Below are 21,606 nucleotides of genomic sequence, written 5' to 3'. Positions count from 1 at the left end.
AGCATTATACTCTAGTTGTAGTCTGACTAAGATAGAGATTCATAAGGAAAAGTGTCTCCTATACTTTTGATTGGTATTTTTATTTTTAAAATAAAAATTGATAACATTTCTCTATTAGATTTGATGGTATATTTTGGCTCCTTGACTTTACCAAGGGACTTGGACTGTCCCTTCCAACTTTGGGTCATAATGCACTTTTGTTATTAGTATGTCATCTGGGCCCTTTCTCAAATCATCAGTTATGTGTTAAACTCAGGGCACAAGTTCTTGGGACATGGCACTAGAGGTTCTCTGGAATGACATCCTCCAATCACATTTTCCCCATTTCACATAGTGCACTTTTTTCCATCTTGCCCAAAAAAGATAAGAGTCGGTATTACCAGAAAACTAAGTGAATTGTTTTAATAGGGAGTTTTGAAAGCGACTTTAAATCCTGGGCAGTCGGAGTCCAGTAAAGTAAAGGAATTGGAGTCTCCTAGAAATAATACCCAGTCAGTGAGATAGAGCAGTGAATCAGGTGTTGAACTTTTGAGTTGGCAATATATGGGATCAAATCACCCACTCTTTCCACTGAATGGGTTCTGGACAAGTCACTTCACCTGTGTCCTGGTTTTTCCTGTAAAAGAGAATACTTGTCACTCTATAGCTAGTGAGAGTTTGAAATGGCAAAACACTTAAGCCCAGTGTCAGAAAGTTACTTAAATGTTAGGGATTTTGTATAGAATCGCATAGATGAGAGGGACCCAAACTGCTCTAATGTTTCAGTTGATAGGGAACCTGACTATTGGCAGTGGGAATGTAGAATGGAGTAAATCGGAGATCTTGGTTTGCTTAGACTTCTTTGGCTAAGCTATCTGAAAGCAACTTATTTTGCATCTATAAAGCAGTGCCAGTTTAGTAGTAGGAGAATATAACATTTAAGAGAACACAAGTAAAATTGGGCGGAAACTAATGGAAACATTGGTGTCTAAATTTTTTTTAAATGCCCCAGGCAGTTAATACTTAACCCAGATTTCTATTGTGTTTATCCACTATTTCCTCTGGGTATTTCTTCCCCATCCCCATCATTATACAGCCCCAAACTTTTAGGTTTAAGTCCTTTTAATTTCAACTGAAGAGATAACTAGTATCCATATAGATACAAAAGACCTTGAGTCTTATCTATTGTCTCTCTGTAATATCTATATCTTTGGTTGCTCTTCTCTAGTCTTCTAAAAGTTCTACTTGGCAGAAGTTTTAGAGAAGAGCTTATGTTCTAGAATGGTAGAATGCTAGTTTTCCCTGGTGTTGACAGACTAGCTCAGCATGATTCTCTCAGTTCGTTGGGACTAAGTGACTAATAATAAAAGTGAACAGAGTATAGTATAATAGAAAGAACTTCGAGCTGGTGAGTCAGGCCAGAATTTTCACTAAATCATTTTTCTCCATCTGTAAAGTGAATATGTGACTTCTCGTTCTGATATGCTTAAATTCTTTCAAATGTGGCAGACTTGCCCCATACTTAGGTGCAAATGCTCCCCAAATTCCCATTGGGGGGGTTCTCTGCACATCACCTTTTGAACTTCCATTTTTCTAATGCCTGGAATCACGGGTCCTCAAACTTTTTAAATAGGGAGCCAGTTCATGTCCCTCAGACTGTTGGAGGGCCGGACTATAGTAAAAATAAAAACTTTGTTTTGTAGGCCTTTAAATAAACAAACTTCATAGCCCTGGGTGAGGGGGATAAACATCCTCAGCTGCCGCATCTGGCTTGCAGCCGTAGTTTGAGGACCCCTGATAGATAGTTAAAAGTTATTTGACTCCCTATAAGCTCAATTTAGATTCCTAGCTCTTCCTCTACAGTCAATATAGCGGGGATAAAGTTGAAGTCCCTGAAGGATTGGGATGGAGAAAGATAGTGGCTTAAACCCTAACTCCCTGGCTATAGATTAAGTTTCTGGGGTAACAGTTAAACTCATAACTAACAGTCTGAGAAACTTTGAAACTGATTCTTTTAAGCCAGAGGCTACTCCAATGAAAACTTTATACTAAATTGTATTTTTTCCTACTAGTTACCAAAAGCTCAAAATCCATTATTTTAATCCTTTTCCCTCATTGCCTTCCTACTACTACTTTAGCTTGAGTCTTCACCATCTCACACTTGGACATTTCTAATTGTCTCCTCTAAAGGAAATATTAACTGTAGCCTCTGCCCTCCAGCTCTACTGTACACACCTGTGATATCATCCCCAAAATAATTCACTCTCTGCTCAGATACCTTCAATATATCCTCACTGCCCTGTTGAACGGGAGTAGCCAGCAAATCCCTTTGGAGCCATGTAATCCAATTCTTCCTCCATTCCCTTAGAATTAACCCAAATAACTATTACATACTACTAGTAAACTTTGCTATAAAGTCCACCGCTCAAAAAAAAAAAAGGCAAATCCAAACAAGCTCCTCATGAAAATGGTGAGTGGCCCCTGGCCTCCGTGGAACATCCCAAGCTTTTCAGCCAGGTATTCACCTCTGTATGGAGGTCCCAAGTGACCTTTCTACATATTCTTCCACATAAACTTTATTCCCCAGTCACACTCGTGTATTCATTGTCTAATACAAAATCAAAATTTCAAACGTAGGAGGAACCTTAGCAGTTACCTTGCCAGCAACTTTACTGATGAAGAAATGGAATAACTTGTCTTTCACCATCAAATGCAATTGAAAGAAGTGACAAAAGACATCAAAAGCCGGGGCAGCTAGGTGGTGCAATGGATAGAACACCAGCCCTGAAGTCAGGAAGACCTGACTTCAAATCTACTCTTAGACACAACACTTCCTAGCTGTGTGACCTGAGGCAGGGCATTTAATCCCACTTGCCTCAAGGGGAAAAAAAATAAATAAATAAAATTATATATATATATATATATATATATATATATATGACCAGAAAAGGAGATGCGATTGTCACCTAAGACCTTGAAATACTGGAAGAACCAAAAGAAAGCCTCGTGCACTCAGGTGCATAGTGGATTTATGGAAACCAACCCTTGTCCTTTACACAAATGTAACCTGGTCTTTAATGCTTACTACCTATGTGATCTTGGGCAAGTTTCCTACTTAATTTAAGCCTCAGTTACTTCACCTGTTAAATAGATAGTCTTTTAGATTACTTCCAGCTCCAGCTCTATCATGCTACAAGTTTGTATGGCCAGCAAAATGATAATTAGTGACCTTAATGGGAGAAGGAATGTAGGTATCACTTCAATGAGGTTTGATGAGATGAAAATCCGTGACTGGGCTAAGATTGGAACAGCATGTCTCATTCAAAAGGAACAGGATGGATAAGAGAAAGGATAGAGAAGCAATGTATTTGAGAAAGATACAATCATATGAACAATTCCAGGATAGCATGGTGAAGAATATTTTGGTGAAAATTCATGAAAGAAACATGAATTCTATAAAATTAACTGTGCTCCAAACATTGGAAAAAGGAAGAAATGATATACAATAAAATAATTCTTTAAAAGTGGGAGGGAGAGATGAACCAATATATCAGAGTTTTCAGCTTGGTAAAGAAAGAAAAAAGGTAGAGCCTGGCTCAAAGGTATTTCCCAGTAGAAAGAGTCAAAAGTTCTGACCATAAGTTCATAGATTTGGGCCCAAAGTAAGTTCTTTGAGTACTGCTTCATTTTGCTGATACAGAAACACATCCACAATGGTAATGCTATTGGTTCAGTGTCATATAGACTGGGTATTCTTAATCTCATTCCAGATTCAGCATTCATTCCTTCCTCCCTATCACTGTCTCACAGTCTATTGGACCTATTTGCCAAAAACATAACCGATAAATTCCTAGTCTTGCTTTATTGACAATTTCATCTTTCAATAAGAAACCAGTGTGGGAGTTGCAATGCTAGACCTGTTTCTGACCAGTGAGAAGGGTGAAGTGCTAGGGGAATCTTGAGAAATGACCATTTTGTAACAACCACGCTCACACCCAGGACACCCCAGGAGTCAGGATAAGCAAAAGTCCGTCTTTATTCTTGGTCTTTAGGGGTAGAAGTGAAGGGAATGGAAGAGAATCTCCACAAGCCCTTCTCCCTCGTCTCCGCCAAGCGTTTGTCCCTGGCTAGCTAGCTTTTCTCCACCCCCTAGTCCCTCCTATAATCCTCTATACACCAATCATTGAGCCAGTACAGATAGTGGAAAGGACCATTTTCCAAGCATATGCCCATAGAGTATTGTCCAATTAGAAGTTAGCCTCAAGCTCGGCAGTCCTGACCTCAGTGCATTGAATTCAATAGTTTCAGCCCTCCATCTCCCACTTTCTTTTATTTTAGAACACAGGTGGTCACGCCATCCCTGACTTCTCAAGATGGTGAGAGCCCCCAGAAGGAGGTGATCACAGCCTCCCTGACATCTCAGGAAGGGAGATGAAAAGCACCAAAGAGAAGTGGGGGTTGCTAGCGGGTTTCTGGGCTGAAGGCTCTTATTAGAAACAGGTATGCACAAACCCATCAGCATGGGAGCTATTACACGAGCACATAGCAATAGGGCACAGACTATTAGTGATGACTCTCCCCACAGTCAATACAGGCTCAATGTGGTGCAACAGACATGAATTGTATATGCAAATAGTGATATAACCAACAATATAAATCAATACGGTATTATAAGAGATTTCCAGAAGTCCTAGAAGGAGGGTATGTAAACAACAGTCACACATACGCCTTCTTCAGCAGCCAAGAAATAGTCCAAAATCAATCTATTGTCCATTGCTTCATGTGTCAGGGAATCCAATGATCCCTGCAAGTTTTTGAAGTCCTGCAACTGTCTTTTTATGTGTTAGGGAATTCAATGATCCCAGCAGATTTTGAAGTCCTGCAACAGTCTTATTTCTCTGAAAATCCAATGATTCCTGAGGGTTTTGAAGTCCTACAACAGTCTTATCATATTTCAGAGAATCCAATGATTCCTGAGGGTTTTGAGGTCCTACAACAATCTTATCATGTCTCAGAAAATCCAATGATTCCTGAGGGTTTTCAGGTCCTACAACAATCTTATCATGTCTCAGAGAATCCACTGATTCCTGAGGGTTTTGAAGTCCAACAATTTTTGATGTCCATGAGTCAAACGCCATAACTGCCAGGCTCTTTCAGTAGTGGGCACAGTCAGCAACGGAACCGTCTGATGTTTCTTGGGTCTTCTCCTTTGTTTCAAGGGTCTGCTCCGTCTCTCTGCGATGGACAAGGCAAATACAGCTCATTGGCTCCCATCTGATTCCTTCTCCACCTGTAGAGATAATCTGGTCCCTTCCATTCACCACTCTCTGGATCTCTCCACATCACCTGGCAATTATCTAAAGATAGTGGCGCTATTCGCACTGGACATTGCCCTTCCGGTGGGTTATAAAACCTGTCTGTTACAGCCAGTGCATCTTTGTCAAAAATCAAGAAGTTAATAGTATAAAGAGCTAGATTTAGAAGTTCTATAGGGTTACCTGTGGCTCCCCCTTTCTTTTGTTCTTGGAGGAGCATCTTAATGTCTGTTTCTCCTCTACTATTGCCTGTCTTTGAGGATTAAAGGGTATGCCAGTGGTGTGTAAAATCTTATACTGTGCACAAAAGTGTGCAAAATGTTTGGAAGTATATGCAGGTCCATTATCTGTTTTTATTGCTTGTGGCACACCCATAATTGCAAATGCTTGGATAAGGATCTAATAAGGCCTGAATTTTATCACTACCTAAGGGCCACTGTTCTATCCACACCGGTGTATCAGTTTTCCTTTGCATAGAAACAGGTGAAAGTGTTGACAGGCCTTCAACAGCAGCCCTGCCTAAAAAACTGAGATACTCATATTTAATCCTAATTGTTGTAATTTTACAACTGTGTCTCTTCCCCACAGATTGATGGGGATTTTTTCAACTATAAAAGGAGTAAAAGCTCCTGTTTCACCTTCAAATATCCATCTCAAAGGGGTAGCACTAACTTCAGCTGCCATTGATCCTCCCACACCAGACATGTAGGTGTCTTTGGCCAGTGACTAGGCCAACTGGCACCTCTAATTACTCTATGATCTGTAACCGTGTCTACCAACCTTTCTAATGGTATCCATTTATGTAGATAGTGAGCATATGTCAGTCAGCTGTCACAGCTGCTGTCCAGTATATTCCTGGATTATTTTGCTGGGAGTCAGAATCTGGGCAACTATCACCAGATTGCTTATTAGGAGTCTGTATCAGTAAACTTGATGCTACTACTTCTCCTGGGTGATAAGTCACCCATTGTCTACCTGTATTGGTGACTGGGATATTATCTACACATTCCCCAGTTTTTCACATCAGTGTATGGATAGACACTGTTTTATAAGTGCTCTCAGGAAATGAAATGGTCAAGCCTATTGTGGCTGGAGGCAAGGGTTCCATAGGCTGGAGAGGAACAGATTTCACCTCTCCAGGGGGTATTTCAGTAGTCCCAGCTGCATACAACTCTATTCTCCCTAATTGTAATCCCTTTCTCCCATCAGGTTGCTTCCTGGTTGGTTGATTATGTAATCCCCTTCTCCCATCATATGGCTTCCTGGTTGATTTGTCATATCGGGGTATTGGACTTCTAGGCACTCTCTGGATGTACCATTGGCTGCCATCATGCCCCAAGTGTTTTTGCCTAGGGCCCTGGGGCTAGGCCCCCATCCCGTTTCCCTGAACCTGTCTACATTCTGAGGCCCAATGGAAGCCTCTGTTGCATTTTGGACATGGGGTATTGGATCTTGTTCTCCCACCCTGTTTTCTCACTCTGTCTCTATGCCAACATTGAGCTTTCAGATGCCCTACTTTACCACATTGAAAGCATTGATGAGTCTCTCTGGAAGTCCCTTGCCAAAAGGGACTCTGTCTTCCCATGTTCGGATTTTGGGAAGTCTACATCATAGCCTGGCTATAAAAGGCATTTGTGATCACTATGGCACAGCATCTTATGATATCCTCTAAAGGAGCATCCTTGTGTAGTCCTAGTATAATTCTTCTATAAACCTCATTAGCATTTTCTTTAGCAAGTTGCTTTATCAAAATGTCTGTTACTGCTTTTTCACCATTAGTTCGTATGACAGCTGTCTGCAGACATCCCACAAAATCAGCAAAGGGTTCATTTGGCCCTTGTGTTATTTTTGTGAAAGCTTCACCCTTGTCATTTTTATTGGGGAAGCGAAGTTCATGCTTTGATAGCAGCAGCAGCAATTTGCCCATATGTTGCTATGGGGTAATTAGTCTGTACTGAAATTTCTGCATAAGAACCTACACCTGTTAGTTGGTCACAGGTGATTGGAGGATTAACTCCACTTTGACTATTTTGTTGGGCTTGTATCCTACAGAGCTCACTATATTCAGAGAGCCACAACAAGTTTTGTCCAGGTTCTAAGAATGTTCTTGCTATAGATTTCCAGTTCCTAGGGGTTAAGATTTTATAAGCCAAATTCTGTAATAACATCTTAACATAAGCTGATGTAGCTCCATAAAGGCTGCAAGCCTTTTTCAGGTCTTTGAGGATTTCTATATTAAAAGGAGTGTATCTTCTGCTTTCTTGACCTAAAGAGTCAAACTCTTGAATCACTGGATACACTTCCAGTTGCAAATCACTTAAATTCTGGCCTTCTTCCCTGGCTTTAACTACTGCCTTTTGCAATCTAATCATAGGAGGAGGTGATTTTTTTGGGAGAGGTGCTGGTGGTGTCACTGCCCCTCCCACTATTCCTTCCCCCTCCATCCCAGAAGGTGAAGTTGATGGGGGTGTGTCAAGAACCAGTTCTGGTGCAGGCGGGGTTGAAGCTGCTCTGTGAGAACGAGAATCAATGCGCCCTTCACCATGCCCTTCACCTCACCCTTCACCACACCCTTCACCACACCCTTCACCTCATCCTTTACCAGGCCCTTCATCCTCACTTAACTCCTCATGCCCTCTGGTGATATTGCTGTTAATCCCTCCTTTATCCTCCTTATTTTCCTCACCCTTCCTCATCTGGCCATTTTTAGAATTTTCCTTTTTTCTATAAGTAGCAGGATTTTTTAAGGCCAATTGTATTATGTTGTATGTATAGAATGTCCCCTTGGAAATTGAACAAGGACTATTATCATTGTAGTATTTGCATAATTGCTCTCCTACCAGCTTCCATTTATCTAGCACTATCTCTTCTTCCTTTAAGAACCAAGGGGACATGCATTTTAATGTACCCAACAGTCTAGCCATCTGCAACCAAGTTACAATTAATCCTTGTCTCTTGATCAGTTTAAGCATACTTTCTATAGCATCTGCTTGGGGTGGGGGTGGGGGTGAGGCTGGGGCTGAAGCTGGATCTTTTCCCAATATCTGCCCCATTGTAGCTAGAAAAGGTTACTAGTTTAACTCTTAACAAAGTTAAGTGTCCTGTTTGTCTATTTAAATACACTATTTCCTGGTCACCAGAGACTTCTTCAGTGAAGTTAGGGTCCTTGGTTCCCACACTTGAGCGCCAAATGTAACAACCGTGCTCGCACTCAGGACACCCCAGAATCAGTCAGAGTCAAGATAAGCAAAAGTCCGTCTTTATTCTTCATCTTTAGGGGTAGAAGTGAAGGGGATGGAAGAGAATCTCTGCAAGTGCCTTCTCCCTCATCTACCACCAGAGTGTGTCCCTCGCTGGTCTTACTCCACTCCCTAGTCTCTCCTACAATCCTCTATACACCAATTATTGAGCCAGTACGGTTAATGGAAAGGACCATTTTCCAAGCATATGCCCATAGAGTATCGTCCAATCAGAAGTTAGCCTCAAGCGCTCGGCAGTCCTGACTTCAGTGCATTGAATTCAATAATTTCAGCCCTCTGCACTATTTCATCTTAGATTTGGTGATAGAGGAGATATTGGGAAAGTAGATTTCAAAGAATTCAGAGATGGAATACACAGTCTTGTACAATACGTACAACAGGAAGCTTCAAGGTTATGAAATCACAGAAAGAAACAATTACAAAGTGAAGATGAAAAGGGAATTGTCTAAGGAGATCAATGTAAATAAACAAGAAAATGATTTAAGATTTTTTAAAGAGACATAGAAAATGGACACAAAAGTAGATTATGAAAAATAAAATAATAGAAAGAATACAAGAGAATAGCCTGGATCTCTAAGAATAATGTCTGGGCTGCTTAAGATTAGAATGGGCTGAGGCTCATAAGGAAAATGACAACAAAAGGGCCCCATACTCCCAAATTTAAAGTTACATTGTGGGGAAAGAAAGTCAAAGAATAGACAAGACCACTGCTCAGGATCACAGCTGGAGAAAAGGTCAGAACTTTTCAACTCTTTTCTTTGCCAGGGAGAATGCCAAGGAAAGACAATAGCCAATAGGAATTTAAAACAAATCTAGTGGAGAATAGAAGAGTTCCAGTCAAATGAAATTCATCCCAAAGTACTGAGGGACTAGTAAATGTAATTGTGGAAGCAAGATCAGTGACTTCTGAAAGACTGGAGAGTCAGAGATACCACAGGATCGGAGAAAGGCAAATGGCCAGACTTCAGGAATAAGCCATTGAAGGGGCAGCCAGGTGGTGCGTGGACAGAGCACCAGCCCTGGAGTCAGGAGGATCCAAGTTCTTAACACTTCCTGGCTGTGTGAACCTGGGCGAGTTACTTAACCCCAATTGTCTCAGTAAAAAAAAAAGAAAGAAAGAAAAGAATAAGCCATTTTAGATGGCTGACAATCTACCACACCCTCCACTGCCACATCATCATGTAAGTGACCCTCAGGGTTAACTATGCTGGAAAAGCTTCCAAGTATGGTCCCAGGGAGAAACTGCTTTCTAAGAACTAACCTTACTTAAGCATGAAGATCATTACCAGCAGTGAGACTGGAGCTAAACCATATCGATCTTGATATTCTCACAATAACTAAAATCAGAATACAGAAGGAATTCAGAGCTGAATAGAAGAATGGCTTTGAGGTTTATTGGTGGAGAAAGAGAAAAGGGTTGGCAGATAATGCATTTACTGTGAGGTAACAAGAGACAATTTGTTATGGGATCTTTGGTCATCTCATGTTGCATGATAAATATTTAAATAGACCACCAAGAAAATTATTATGGCATATGATGCTACAGAAAATGAAGAAGTAAAGGAATTCTAAGAGGAACTGGATAAGACCCTCCAAATTAAATCAGCATATACTTGGATATTTGATTATATGAATGAAAAATATGGAAATAGACAAAATAAGTTGAAAAATATGGCTCAGTATAACTCTAGAAGACTGATAACAAAGCATGTTACTTACCTTCTGATAGAGGAGATTGAATCAGGCAGCAGAATGAGACTGTATATTTGTTACAAGGATTTTTTTCCCCTTTTCTTTTTCTACATGGAAGGGCAAAAGAAAGAAAATAGATTTTTTGTTAATTTTTAAATAAAATAGAATCACATGCAAAAATAGAAGAAAATATAGCTTAGAAATAAGAAATTTCAGAAGCCAAAGACTTTTAGACCACAAAAGGACAAACAACTATATGTGCTGAATAGTTTCTTTGAGAAAAGAATCAAAAGATTTCAGACAGGTAAGAGAAATAACATAATAAAAAATAAAATTGATTGTATTTTAACAAACATAGAATGAATCAGTACTGATATGAGAGTCATTCCTGAATCAGCTGTCTGTGGGCACTCAGACCACCAACTTGTTGGAATAAAGATTAAAATTAGTACAAAGCTAGAAGAAAGATTAAACATGGGAAAGATATGGTATTTAACCAAAACAACTCCATCCTGACCAAATTATTGATACAAAAAAAGTAATCAATAGAAGAAAAAATATGCCACAATTATAAGGTCACATTAAACTTTCACAGATGTAAATCAACTGACATAATGAGGACCACAAAACATGAATTAAACAAGCACGTATTAAATTCCTAGTATGTACAGGGCATTATGCCAAGTATTGAAGATAACGAAGAAAAAAAAAAAACAGTTCCTGACTTCAATGAGCTTATACCCTCTTGAAAATCTAGATAGAGGGGCAGCTAAGTGGTGCAGTGGATAGAGCACCAGCCCTGGAGTCAGGAGGACCTGAGTTCAAATCTGGTTGGTCTCAGACACTTAACCCTCCCTAGCTATGTGACCCTGGGTAAGTCATTTAACCCCAATTGCTTCAGCAAAAAAAGAAAAGAAAAGAAATCTGGGATTGGCTATGAGATAGTTATGGATCAGTGGAATAGATTAGGTATACAATGCATAATAGTAAATCATCATAGTAATCTAGTGTTTGACAAATCCAAAGATCCACATTTTTTTTTTTAAATTTAATAGCCTTTTATTTACAGGTTATATGCATGGGTAACTTTACAGCGTTAACAATTGCCAAACCTCTTGTTCCAGTTTTTCACCTCTTACCCCCCACCCCCTCCCCTAGATGGCAGGATGACCAGTAGATGTTAAATACATTAAAATATAAATTAGATACACAATAAGTATACATGACCAAAACGTTATTTTGCTGTATAAAAAGAATCAGACTCTGAAATATTGTACAATTAGCTTGTGAAGGAAATCAAAAATGCAAGTGGGCATAAATATAGGGATTGGGAATTCAATATAATGGTTTTTAGTCATCTCCCAGAGTTCTTTCTCTGGGTGTAGCTGGTTCAGTTCATTACTGCTCCATTGGAAATGATTTGGTTGATCTCATTGCTGAGGATGGCCAGGTCCATCAGAACTGGTCATCATATAGTATTGTTGTTGAAGTATATAAGATCTCCTGGTCCTGCTCATTTCACTCAGCATCAGTTCGGATCCACACATTTGGAGCAAGAACTCACCGTTGTCAAAAATTGCTGGGAAAATTGGAAAGCAGTTTGGCAAAAACTAGGTATAGATCACCATTTCACCAAAATAAGGTGAAAATGGGTAAATTGCATATAAAGGATGATCTTATAAGTAAATTGAGGAGGATGGAAAATTTTACCTGTTAAATCTGTGGGTAAGGAAAGAGCTTATGATCAAAGAAGAGATAGAGATGAACTCAAGAAGCATAATGGATAATTTTGAATACTTAAGAGTTAATAAAGTGTTGCACAAACAAAACCAATCAGCAAAAATTAAAAGGAAAGCAGGAATTTTGGCAAAGAATTTTTATGGCAAGCTTCTCAGAAATGGGCCTCATTTCTCAAAATACGTATGGAATTGAGCCAAGTTTTTAAAAAATAAAAGTCATTCCTTAATTGAACATTGGTCAAAGCATAAATAGGTGTTTTTGGTAAGAAAAGCCAAAGCTCTTGTCACATATAGTCACATAAAAAAATTATCTAAGTCACTATTGATTAGAGAAATGCAAATTAAAACAACTCTGAGATACCACCTCATACCTATCAGATTGACTAACATGACAGGAAAAGAAAATGATATATACTGGAGAGGATGTAGAAAAATTGGGATACTAATGCACTGTTGGCAGAATTATGAACTCATCTCAACATTCTGAAGAACAATTTGGAACTGTGCCCAAAAGCTATAAAACTTTACATACCCTTTGACTCAGCAATATCACTATTAAAGAAATCAAAGAAAGGCAAAAAAACCTCATATGTATAAAAATATTTATAGCAGTTTTTTTTATGTGTGTGTGTGTGTGCTAGCTAAGAATTGAAATTAGAGTGGATACCTGTCATTTAGGGAATGTCTAAACAAGTTGTAGTATATAATTGTGATGGAATACACACACACACACACACACACACACACACATATATATATATATATTTATATCTTTAATATAAATTCATGCTATAAGAAATAAGCAAGATAGTTTCAGAAAAACCTGGGAAGACTTATATGAACTAATGTACAGTGAAGTGAGCAGAACTGGGATAAGTTTCCATATTAATAGTGATGTTGTACAATAATTTAGCTATACAATGACCTAAAATAATTTCAAAGAACTTATGATGAAAAAATACTACCTATCTACCTCCAGAGAGAGAACTGATGAACTGAGTATAAATTGAAGCATACTTATTTTGCCTCCTTTATGTTTCTTGCTTTTTATTGTTTTGGTTTGTTTTCAACATGGTTAATATGGAAATATGTTTTGCATGAATTCATATGCATAATTGATATATTGCTTGCCTTCTCAGTGGGTGAGGGAAGGGCAAGAGAGAATTTGGAATTCAATTTTGAGTGAATGTTAAGCAAATTTTAAAAGAGGAAAAATATATAAAGATATATCTTGTATATCATCTTCATTTCCTTTTTTGCTTTTCCTTGCAAACAAAGTATCTTACTATTCATAACAAAGCATAAAAAAGAGGGGAATCAATTCAACAAAACCAACTATCACATCAATTTAATATGGCAATATATAAAATATTCCACATCCATAGTCGCCTCCATCTGCAACAAAATTTTCTTGTTTTTTCCAGGGCCAAGCTTCTTGGTCATTATTATTATACATTATGATTCCCTTTTAGTGTTCTTTCTATTTACAATTTTACAGTAATTGTGCTTATGATTTTTTTTCTGGCTCAAGGTACTTAGTTCTGCATCAGTTCAGATTGGTTCCTGAATGCTTCCCTGAATTTTTTATATCATTGCTTAGTATAATACAATATTATTAATTCATGCACCAAAATTTGTTTAGCTGTTTTTTCCAATCAATAGATATTTCATTTATTTCCAATTCTTTATTACACAAGAAGCAGAAATTACATTCTGATGGGGGGAAATGTAATGTAAACAGTTAAAAATGCAAAAAATATATAAAATAAATACAAAGTATTTTGGTTCATGGAGACAGTTGACTATAACAAGTAGGGGAATGAGTAAAGGTCTCTTGTAAGGGGTGATATTGGAACTGACCCTTGAAGGGAACTAAGTATTCGCAAAGGCAAAAGTAAGAAAGGAATAGCACTTCTAGGCATAGCCCCCATGCAAGTTAGGCTAGTTTTCCTTAAAGTGTATAGAGGCCATCCTTGAGACTTGGTTGACTTAGAGTTCTAAAGGCTCAAGCTGTTTGTATTATTTCCTGGTAGTCTGAATACCAAAAAGAAAAAGGAAAAAAAGTTTTGTTTTATGCATTAGAAGCTACAGATACTTGCTGATTTAGCTGGTGAAAAATGATGGGGAACTTAGTTAGGCAAGGGAACTTCGCTCAGCTGAATCAACTCAAGATTCATAAGCACAGCAGACCACATCTCTTTATCATATAACTGACTAAAAGATGCAGAGAAGATGAAATCCCACTATAATTATTTTATTGAACTAGTTTACTGAACAATGCCCATTCTTCTTCTCCCCTACAAACCAGACAGCCACCTGCTATGTTTGGGTCCTAGGAAAGAAAACCTAGATCCACATTTGCTTTGCTTTAGTAAGTTTATAAAATAGGAAATCAGCATCAATGAGATTTTCTCTCATTTACCTTCTGAGTCCTCAACCAAACTGTTCAGGTAAAAATTCAAGTGGATTTGGCTTCTACTATCTGTTCACTTCTCTCCTGTTCCCGTCTCTTCTGCAATTCATCACTCACAAATACTGATGCACTCAAACCAGAGCAGTCATGATTGATTATATGATTATTTGGCAATAGTACTAATTATAATGGAAAGTATAAATGGACCTTAATGAACAGGAAGACTAGAAAAACTAGCATGGGGAGGGGAGAGAGACAGAGACAGAGAGAGACAGACAGACAGATAGAGACAGAAAGAGAGACAGAGGGAGGGAAGGAGGGAAATGAAGAGAGAGACAGAGAAAGACATACTGAGAGAGAGACAAAGAGAGAGGAGAGAAGAAGAGAGGAAAAGAAAGGAGAAAAGAAGAGAGGAAAAGAGAGGAGAGGAGAGGAGAGGAGGAAGGAAAAAGGATCACCATATTTCCTAGAAAACCTAATCAGTCATAGTTTTTAATCTTTAACTTCGGGATAACTGCATAGTTTTAACTTCTTACACTAAAGTGGCAATAAATGTTCCTACTGTCTTTCTGACTTCAATTACTCCAAACTTTTCTTCCAAACTGTATGCTTCTTATTCAGCACATTGATTCTACTTGTATTATGTTTTCCTTCCACTGAAAGGGGGTGAGGGGTGGGAATCACTATTTTACTTTAAAACTTATTCAGTTCCTTCATCTCCCAAAAGTCCTGTGTCCAGGTGCTGAGAATCTTACTGTCCAGAAAAAACTGGTGTTCAGTATTCAAATGATTGACATCAAGCTAAATAGTTTCACCAAAAATCACATTAAATAGCTTTTTCATGTCATATAATCTTTCTCCAATGTTATTAAAATATCACTGGACTCAATGAATGTAAAATTCTTATTGTACACCAAGAAAAGATAGCGAACCAATGAACACAAGTGATATGTATAGATATTTCAGTCTCCTACAGGTAAAATACATTGAACAGAGACCTACCAAAGAGAGAAACTATAGCTAAATGCTGGGGAAAAAATCTCAATGTAAGAAACATGTTTAAAGCAAATAACCTTTCCACAATATAATTCCTAGTGTACAATTTCAGAACTTTAAAATGGAAAATGAAAGAAAGACAATGAAAAACTGGCTTATGAAAACCTATATAATATTAACAAAGCATAGTCCTTTCACCTCATTCTGTGTAGAAAGATTATTACTTCCTTAATAAAAGAAAGAGGGAATGGATCCATAGCCATCTTCATAGCACATGATATATTATTTAGGTCAAAACTCCAAAGAAATACAAAGAACAAGCAGGCCTCATTCCACTGATAATAATAACTGAATATCATATACCTTTGGATAGAGTCTTGAAAATGTTTAAAATCCAAGGATGGAGTCAAAAAGCTCTAAGTTCATTTGCATGAACTCATGCTTCCAACAAAGAAGCACTGAACAAATGGCTAAGTGGTGCAGGTTTGTTTGTGGAAATGGAGGCATTTTTATTGGCAATTCAGGACCAGTATTCACCACCAGAAATTACAGAAAGGTTATTAATAAGGAATTTGGACTTAGTGATAAATAAGCAAGGAAATTGAAACTAATATATCATAGAAATCTACAAAAATTGACCACCTATTGAATACCCAGCAAGACCATTTAGTGCCTGGAATGCTATAAAGCATGATAGCCAGCACTGACAAGCTCTATTGATAGCCTTTAAATGTCCCTTCCTTTTATATGGCTAAGTAAATCTCCTTTGATTAACTGTTAGATGAAATAGAAGTATCTAGTTCTGTTTCAGTCTCAAACCTGAGATATCAATCCACTCTAAGTCAGATTGTCAACTACATAGTGCTACAAACAGAGACCTCAAAGTAGTTCAGGTATAGGTCTTTTAATGGTACTGTTGGATCAAAGTGAATGCACAATTTTATAACTCTGGGAGCATAGTTCCAAATTACTTCCCAGAATGACTGGAACAATTCACAGCTTCACCAACAGCATGAATGTACCTGTTTTCCCACAGCCCTTCCAAAATGCTCAAAATATCCTTGAGAACTCAGCCAAAAAACTGAACTAGAACTGGAACATTATCATAGACTGAACTTCCGCCCACAATCACCTGGATATAACATTGATCTTTAGAAACTTGAAAATAACACCATATGAAAAACTTGTAATCTCCAAGCTTCACCAAATGAAAAATCTTTAAATATCGAGATCTAGCCAAAGTAAAAATTAGAGAAGCAGTTTCAGTCCAATTCTAGTTAATGATAAGATACAGCTCATTGGGCAGTCGGGTAACCCAGTGGATAGAGCCTGGAGTCACAAAGATTCATCTCCTTGAGTTCTCAGACACTTACTAGCTACATGACTCTGGACCAGTTACTTAACCCTGTTTGCCTCAGTTTCCTTATCTGGAAAATGAGCTGCAGAAGGAAATAGCAAACTGCTCCAGTCTCTCTGCCAAGAAAATACCAAATGGGGTTACAAAGATTTGGACACATCTAAATAACAAATGACTGAGCAAAAGCGATTGTGATACCTGCCCTTCTGTCACTAAAGTTGGATTGAGATGTCTTTCAGTGAGCTTATAGAAGAGCATCTACCTTAATGCTTCTATGCAACTATAGATAGCAGTTATTTTATCCACCCATGCAATATTGTTTCTGATCATAAAGTAATAAAAGATGCATACTACATAGTAACTTGTTCAAAGACTGTTTTTATCTGAATTCCATCAAACAAGATTAGAAGAATAGGAGAATACTAGTTTGGGCATGATAAAAATATGGTAAACATGGTAAAAAAAAAAATGATGCATCTAGAATGTATTCAATCAAAAACCCACACAACAGTAAGCCTATGGAAATTTTTTTATTACCCCAGGAATTCCCCGGCCTCCATTATTACTCCAGCAATCTTCAGAAAGATGAATACTTTCCTCACCACAAGGGAGGATGAAAATCAATAGATATTCTCAGAGCATATGACAAACAGATTCTTTAAATGTCAGGAATACTTTTGGAACAAAACAATGCAATAGAAAAGAATGACAACAGATAAAAGTTACCATTGCATTTGTCTAAAAAGTTGGTTTACCTCTATATGGAACCAGTAGCAGGGACAAATCCAAACTTGGAACCAAAAAGCACCATGTGGGCAACATCCACAGGAACTTAAGCAACAAGATGTTGACAAAGAGGTGTCAAACCAGTGACTGAATCATGAATAGTTGTTTATAGAAATGGAGAAGTTTGTGCTGGTGATTCAAGATCAGTCTTTGCCACTAGATATGGGAAAAGTTCCCCCTTAATGAGCTAGATTAGTTAATTCATCAGATGAATGAAATGATAGAAAATCAGTGGTAGAAACTAAAAGCCTGCTTTAGAATACAAAAATCTACTATCAACTGACACCTCAGGAAAGAGTTGTTTTTCAATTATGTCCAACTCTTTGTGATCCCACTTGGGATTTTCTTGGCAAAGATACTGGAGTGATTTGCCATTTCCTTCTGCAACTCATTTTACGGATGAGGAAACTGAGACAAATGAGATTAAATAACTTGCCTAGGGTCCAACAGTTAGGAAGAGTCTAAGATCACTAAGATCTCAGATCTTCCTAACTCTAGGTGCTCTGTCTAGTGTACCACCTAGCTGCCTCAAATGATACCTAGGTGATCCCTAGACATGTTAGAGAACTAGAATTGTATCCCACAAGTTTATAACCTTATAAGGATAATGAAAAACTACCAGATGAAAAACCACTATATTATAAATACAACCCTCAAAATATCCTTGAGAATTCAGCAAATAAAACCTATCAGAATAGGAGAATCAATTCAATGAGATAGGTTGCCTGGATTATGGGCAATACCAAATATTCATAATGTCTAAACTTCATGAAATTTAAAACATAGCAGAAGAAATTAATATTATGATAGAATAAGATAAGATGCAACAACCCTGTTATCCTGTGGGCTACTAGAATTTTCCCAAAAATGCTTTCAGAGATTTAACAGAAATGCTCTTATTTTATTATTTAGATCTTTTATCTATCTACAAAATAGTCTGAAAAATGTTAAATATAAAAGAATATTAGGATAATGATGTGCTAAGATTGTTTCTATCTGAATGCCATCAAAAGACAGAAGAATGAGAAAATTGTTAAAATAATTATATCTGAAATGACAGAGCAGCCAGATTGTATAGTAGATAGAACACTGGACTTAGAATCAGGCAGACTCATCTTTCTGAGTTCAGTATAGCCTCAGATACTTACTAGTTGTGTGACCTTGGGCAAGTCACTTAGCCCTGTTGCCTTAGTTTACTCATCTATAAAATGATCTGGAAAAGGAAATGGCAAACCACTCTAGTATCTTTGGAAGAAAAACCCACATGGAAACACAGAGTCAGGCAGGACTGACAACAGAACTGAACTGATGCTGTATATACTTCATATAGGATCTTATTTGACTTTCACAATAATCCTTTAAAAATAGGTATTCCAAGTATTATTGCTCATATTTTAAAGATGAGAAACTGAGGCTTAGAGAAATTAAGTAACTTCCTTTTGTCACAGAAGTCTGATTTGAACTCACCTCTTCCTGATTTTCAGCCTATCATTCTATTAGATATTACATACGCTATTAAATACTACACATTTGCTTTTCAGCAAAAGATGTATATGCTTTATATATGTTGTGTGTGGTATACTTTTGTGATATTGTGACAATTCTATAAGATTTTCTGAAAGATACAATGATGACATAGCCTTTTTCAACAACTGTATCATTGATATCAGAAAAAAAAAGTATCAGATGGGGAACATATTCAATATCCTGAAGGATGTCAAATTTACTGTCCATGTTAGAATGACAAATGGTGAAGTCTTTCTGATGCTTCTATTTACGGATGACATTATGCTGACTGCCTCCAGAATATTGCAAAACCTCCTAAATGATGTCTATAATCATTCAAGAGTTTATTCAACCTAATTATCCTTACTGGAAAAAGTCGTGTATATGAAAAATCCCTTGTTATCAAAGCTATGATGATACCCATTTGGATGGATAACCTAGAAAATCCATCTAAGGTGTCTTAGATACAACTGGACTTTGACTTAGATCTAGAACTGGACAGGAGGTTTTTGGGAAACAGCAAAGTTTTTTACATGAATCCACAACTCTCCCTAAAGCATCTATTATATGCCTCAGAGTCATGGGCTACTACAGTTTTAGGAGAACTGAAAATGAGGATCATGCAAAGGGCAGTTATCTGGTGGTCACAGGCAGGCTGCAACACCACAAGCAAGGAACTATAAAGGAACACTACAATAAGATAATAAGGGTTGTCATCAAAGAAGGCACAATGAATAGATTTTTTAAAAGAATAGGGCTGGTTACATTGTAAGAGTAAGAGTCAGCAATATAAGATTTCCATTAATATATCTGCAATATCAAGAAATAGGAAGGAAGGCCCCCCAGAATATAGATTTTATCAAAAAATTTGAAAAAAAACTCTCCTGTTACTCTTGTTTAACATAAATGGGAAAGTAATGGGTGTGGCTCCCTACGAGTGACAAGCATTTATACCATATAGTACATAGGTAAAAGGGCGACTTCCTATGGCAGGTAGGGCAGTCCCATGGATTACCTACCATTCCATGCACAGTGAGGGAGTTGATGCTGCTGGGTTTGTCCATTTGGAAGACCAGAGAGGTCTGGACTCCTATGTACAATGGATTTAAGTAAGGCAGAGTTGTAAGGACTTCCTCCCTCTGAGTTATTGACGTCTGGTGGCCGCTGCCTCACAGCCTTTGGAACAAACTGTTTTTATCTGCCCATTCTCTGGAGGCCGTCTCCACATCTGGGGGTGGACATCCCCCTGACTCACCAATGGCTTGGAGGTCTGTCCATCATCCTCTCCCTGGTTCAGCCCATGGGCTGAGAAGGTTTTGCTGGGATGTGGCCACTGCACATGCTGCATGGGGCTTCCCGGAACCACAGTGTGCCGGGTACTGACCAAGGATGGATGAACAAATCCTTCCACCTGAAGTGCAAGCCCTTCTTGTACACTCCTCTGAACCACGACAGAATGTGGAAAGTGATTGTTTCCTCTTCCTTGACCAGATTATATATGAAATCTTGTGTTCATTTCTGGACATCATATTTTTTAAAGCTATTGATAAGTTGGAAGACATCCAAAAGAGGCTGACCAAGAAGGGAGCTCCCCACCCACACCCCTTTTAAAATTCATCCCAGAATCTTCACAACAATGGGCTTATTTGTATATAGATTCACACTGCCCCTTTGTGACCATATCTGAAAACTGCACCTCCATCACTTGGTGTCCTTCCCCATTCCCCCAAACCCCAAACTCTAACTCTCCTCAGCTCTGGAGAACATGGAAGGAGACACAGCGGGGAAGCCCAGCCACTGCCTCCTGCCCAGACGTGGGCAATGCAGCTGATTTTGCACGATCTCCCACAGCTGCCATTCCCCAGGGGAAGGGAGGCAGCAGCCGTCCAGCTCTGGGCTCAGGGGGATACGGCTTTCCTTGCTGATCCCTCACCCGGAGCCTGGGTATGGGGCTTGTGAGCTAAGACCATCTAGGATCAGATCTCCAGCCTGCCTCCTCCCCAGGTGAATTCTGGAAAGTGAGGGAGCTAAATGGTGCAATTAGACCTAGAGATGGGGAGACCAGAGTTCAAAGGCAGCCTCAGACATTTATTAGCTGACCCTGGACAAGTCACAAAGCCTGTTTTCTCAGTAATAGCGCCTACCTCCAGGCGTCATAGCAAGCATCATATGAGATATTTATACAGTGTTTAACACAGTATTTGGTACTTTTTATTTTTCATGGCCTCATTTGGGGTTTTCTTGGCAAAGATGCTAGAGTGCTTTGACATCTCCTTTTCCAACTCATTTTATAGATGAGGAAACTAAGGCAAAAAGAGTTAAGTGACTAGCCCAGGGTCACACAGTAAGTGTCTGAGGCCAGATTTGAACTCAGGAAGATTAACTAGGTTCAGCACTCTATTCACTTCACTATCCAGCTGCCCTGGTAATAGCAGATACTTAACAAATGCTTGTTTCCCTCCTTTCTATCCCTCTCAGTTCAGTATTTCCCTTCACTCTTGAAGCCCAGGAAAGGTTCAGTTAACTTTGCCCAGAGCAATCATCTGTTCCATGGTCACAGACT

General features: G+C 38.4%; 1 long non-coding RNA gene across 2 annotated transcripts; it reads right to left on the bottom strand.

The window, feature by feature from the left end:
* Nucleotides 1–506: 506 nt before the first annotated feature.
* On the bottom strand, nucleotides 507–21,212 carry LOC116421502. Of its 2 annotated transcripts, none has more exons than XR_004231880.1 (3): nucleotides 20,299–21,212; nucleotides 10,274–10,353; nucleotides 507–616 (listed from the first exon to the last, which is right to left on the bottom strand). It is a non-coding gene; the product is annotated as an uncharacterized LOC116421502 (long non-coding RNA). The 2 variants fall into 2 exon arrangements; XR_004231881.1 differs by lacking the exon at nucleotides 20,299–21,212 and adding an exon at nucleotides 20,063–20,290.
* Between the last annotated feature and the right edge of the window lie 394 nt (nucleotides 21,213–21,606).

This window comes from Sarcophilus harrisii, chromosome 2 (genome assembly GCF_902635505.1).
Source record: "Sarcophilus harrisii chromosome 2, mSarHar1.11, whole genome shotgun sequence".
Classification (NCBI taxonomy): Eukaryota; Metazoa; Chordata; class Mammalia; order Dasyuromorphia; family Dasyuridae; genus Sarcophilus; species Sarcophilus harrisii.
This window is presented reverse-complemented; position numbering and strand designations above follow the sequence as displayed.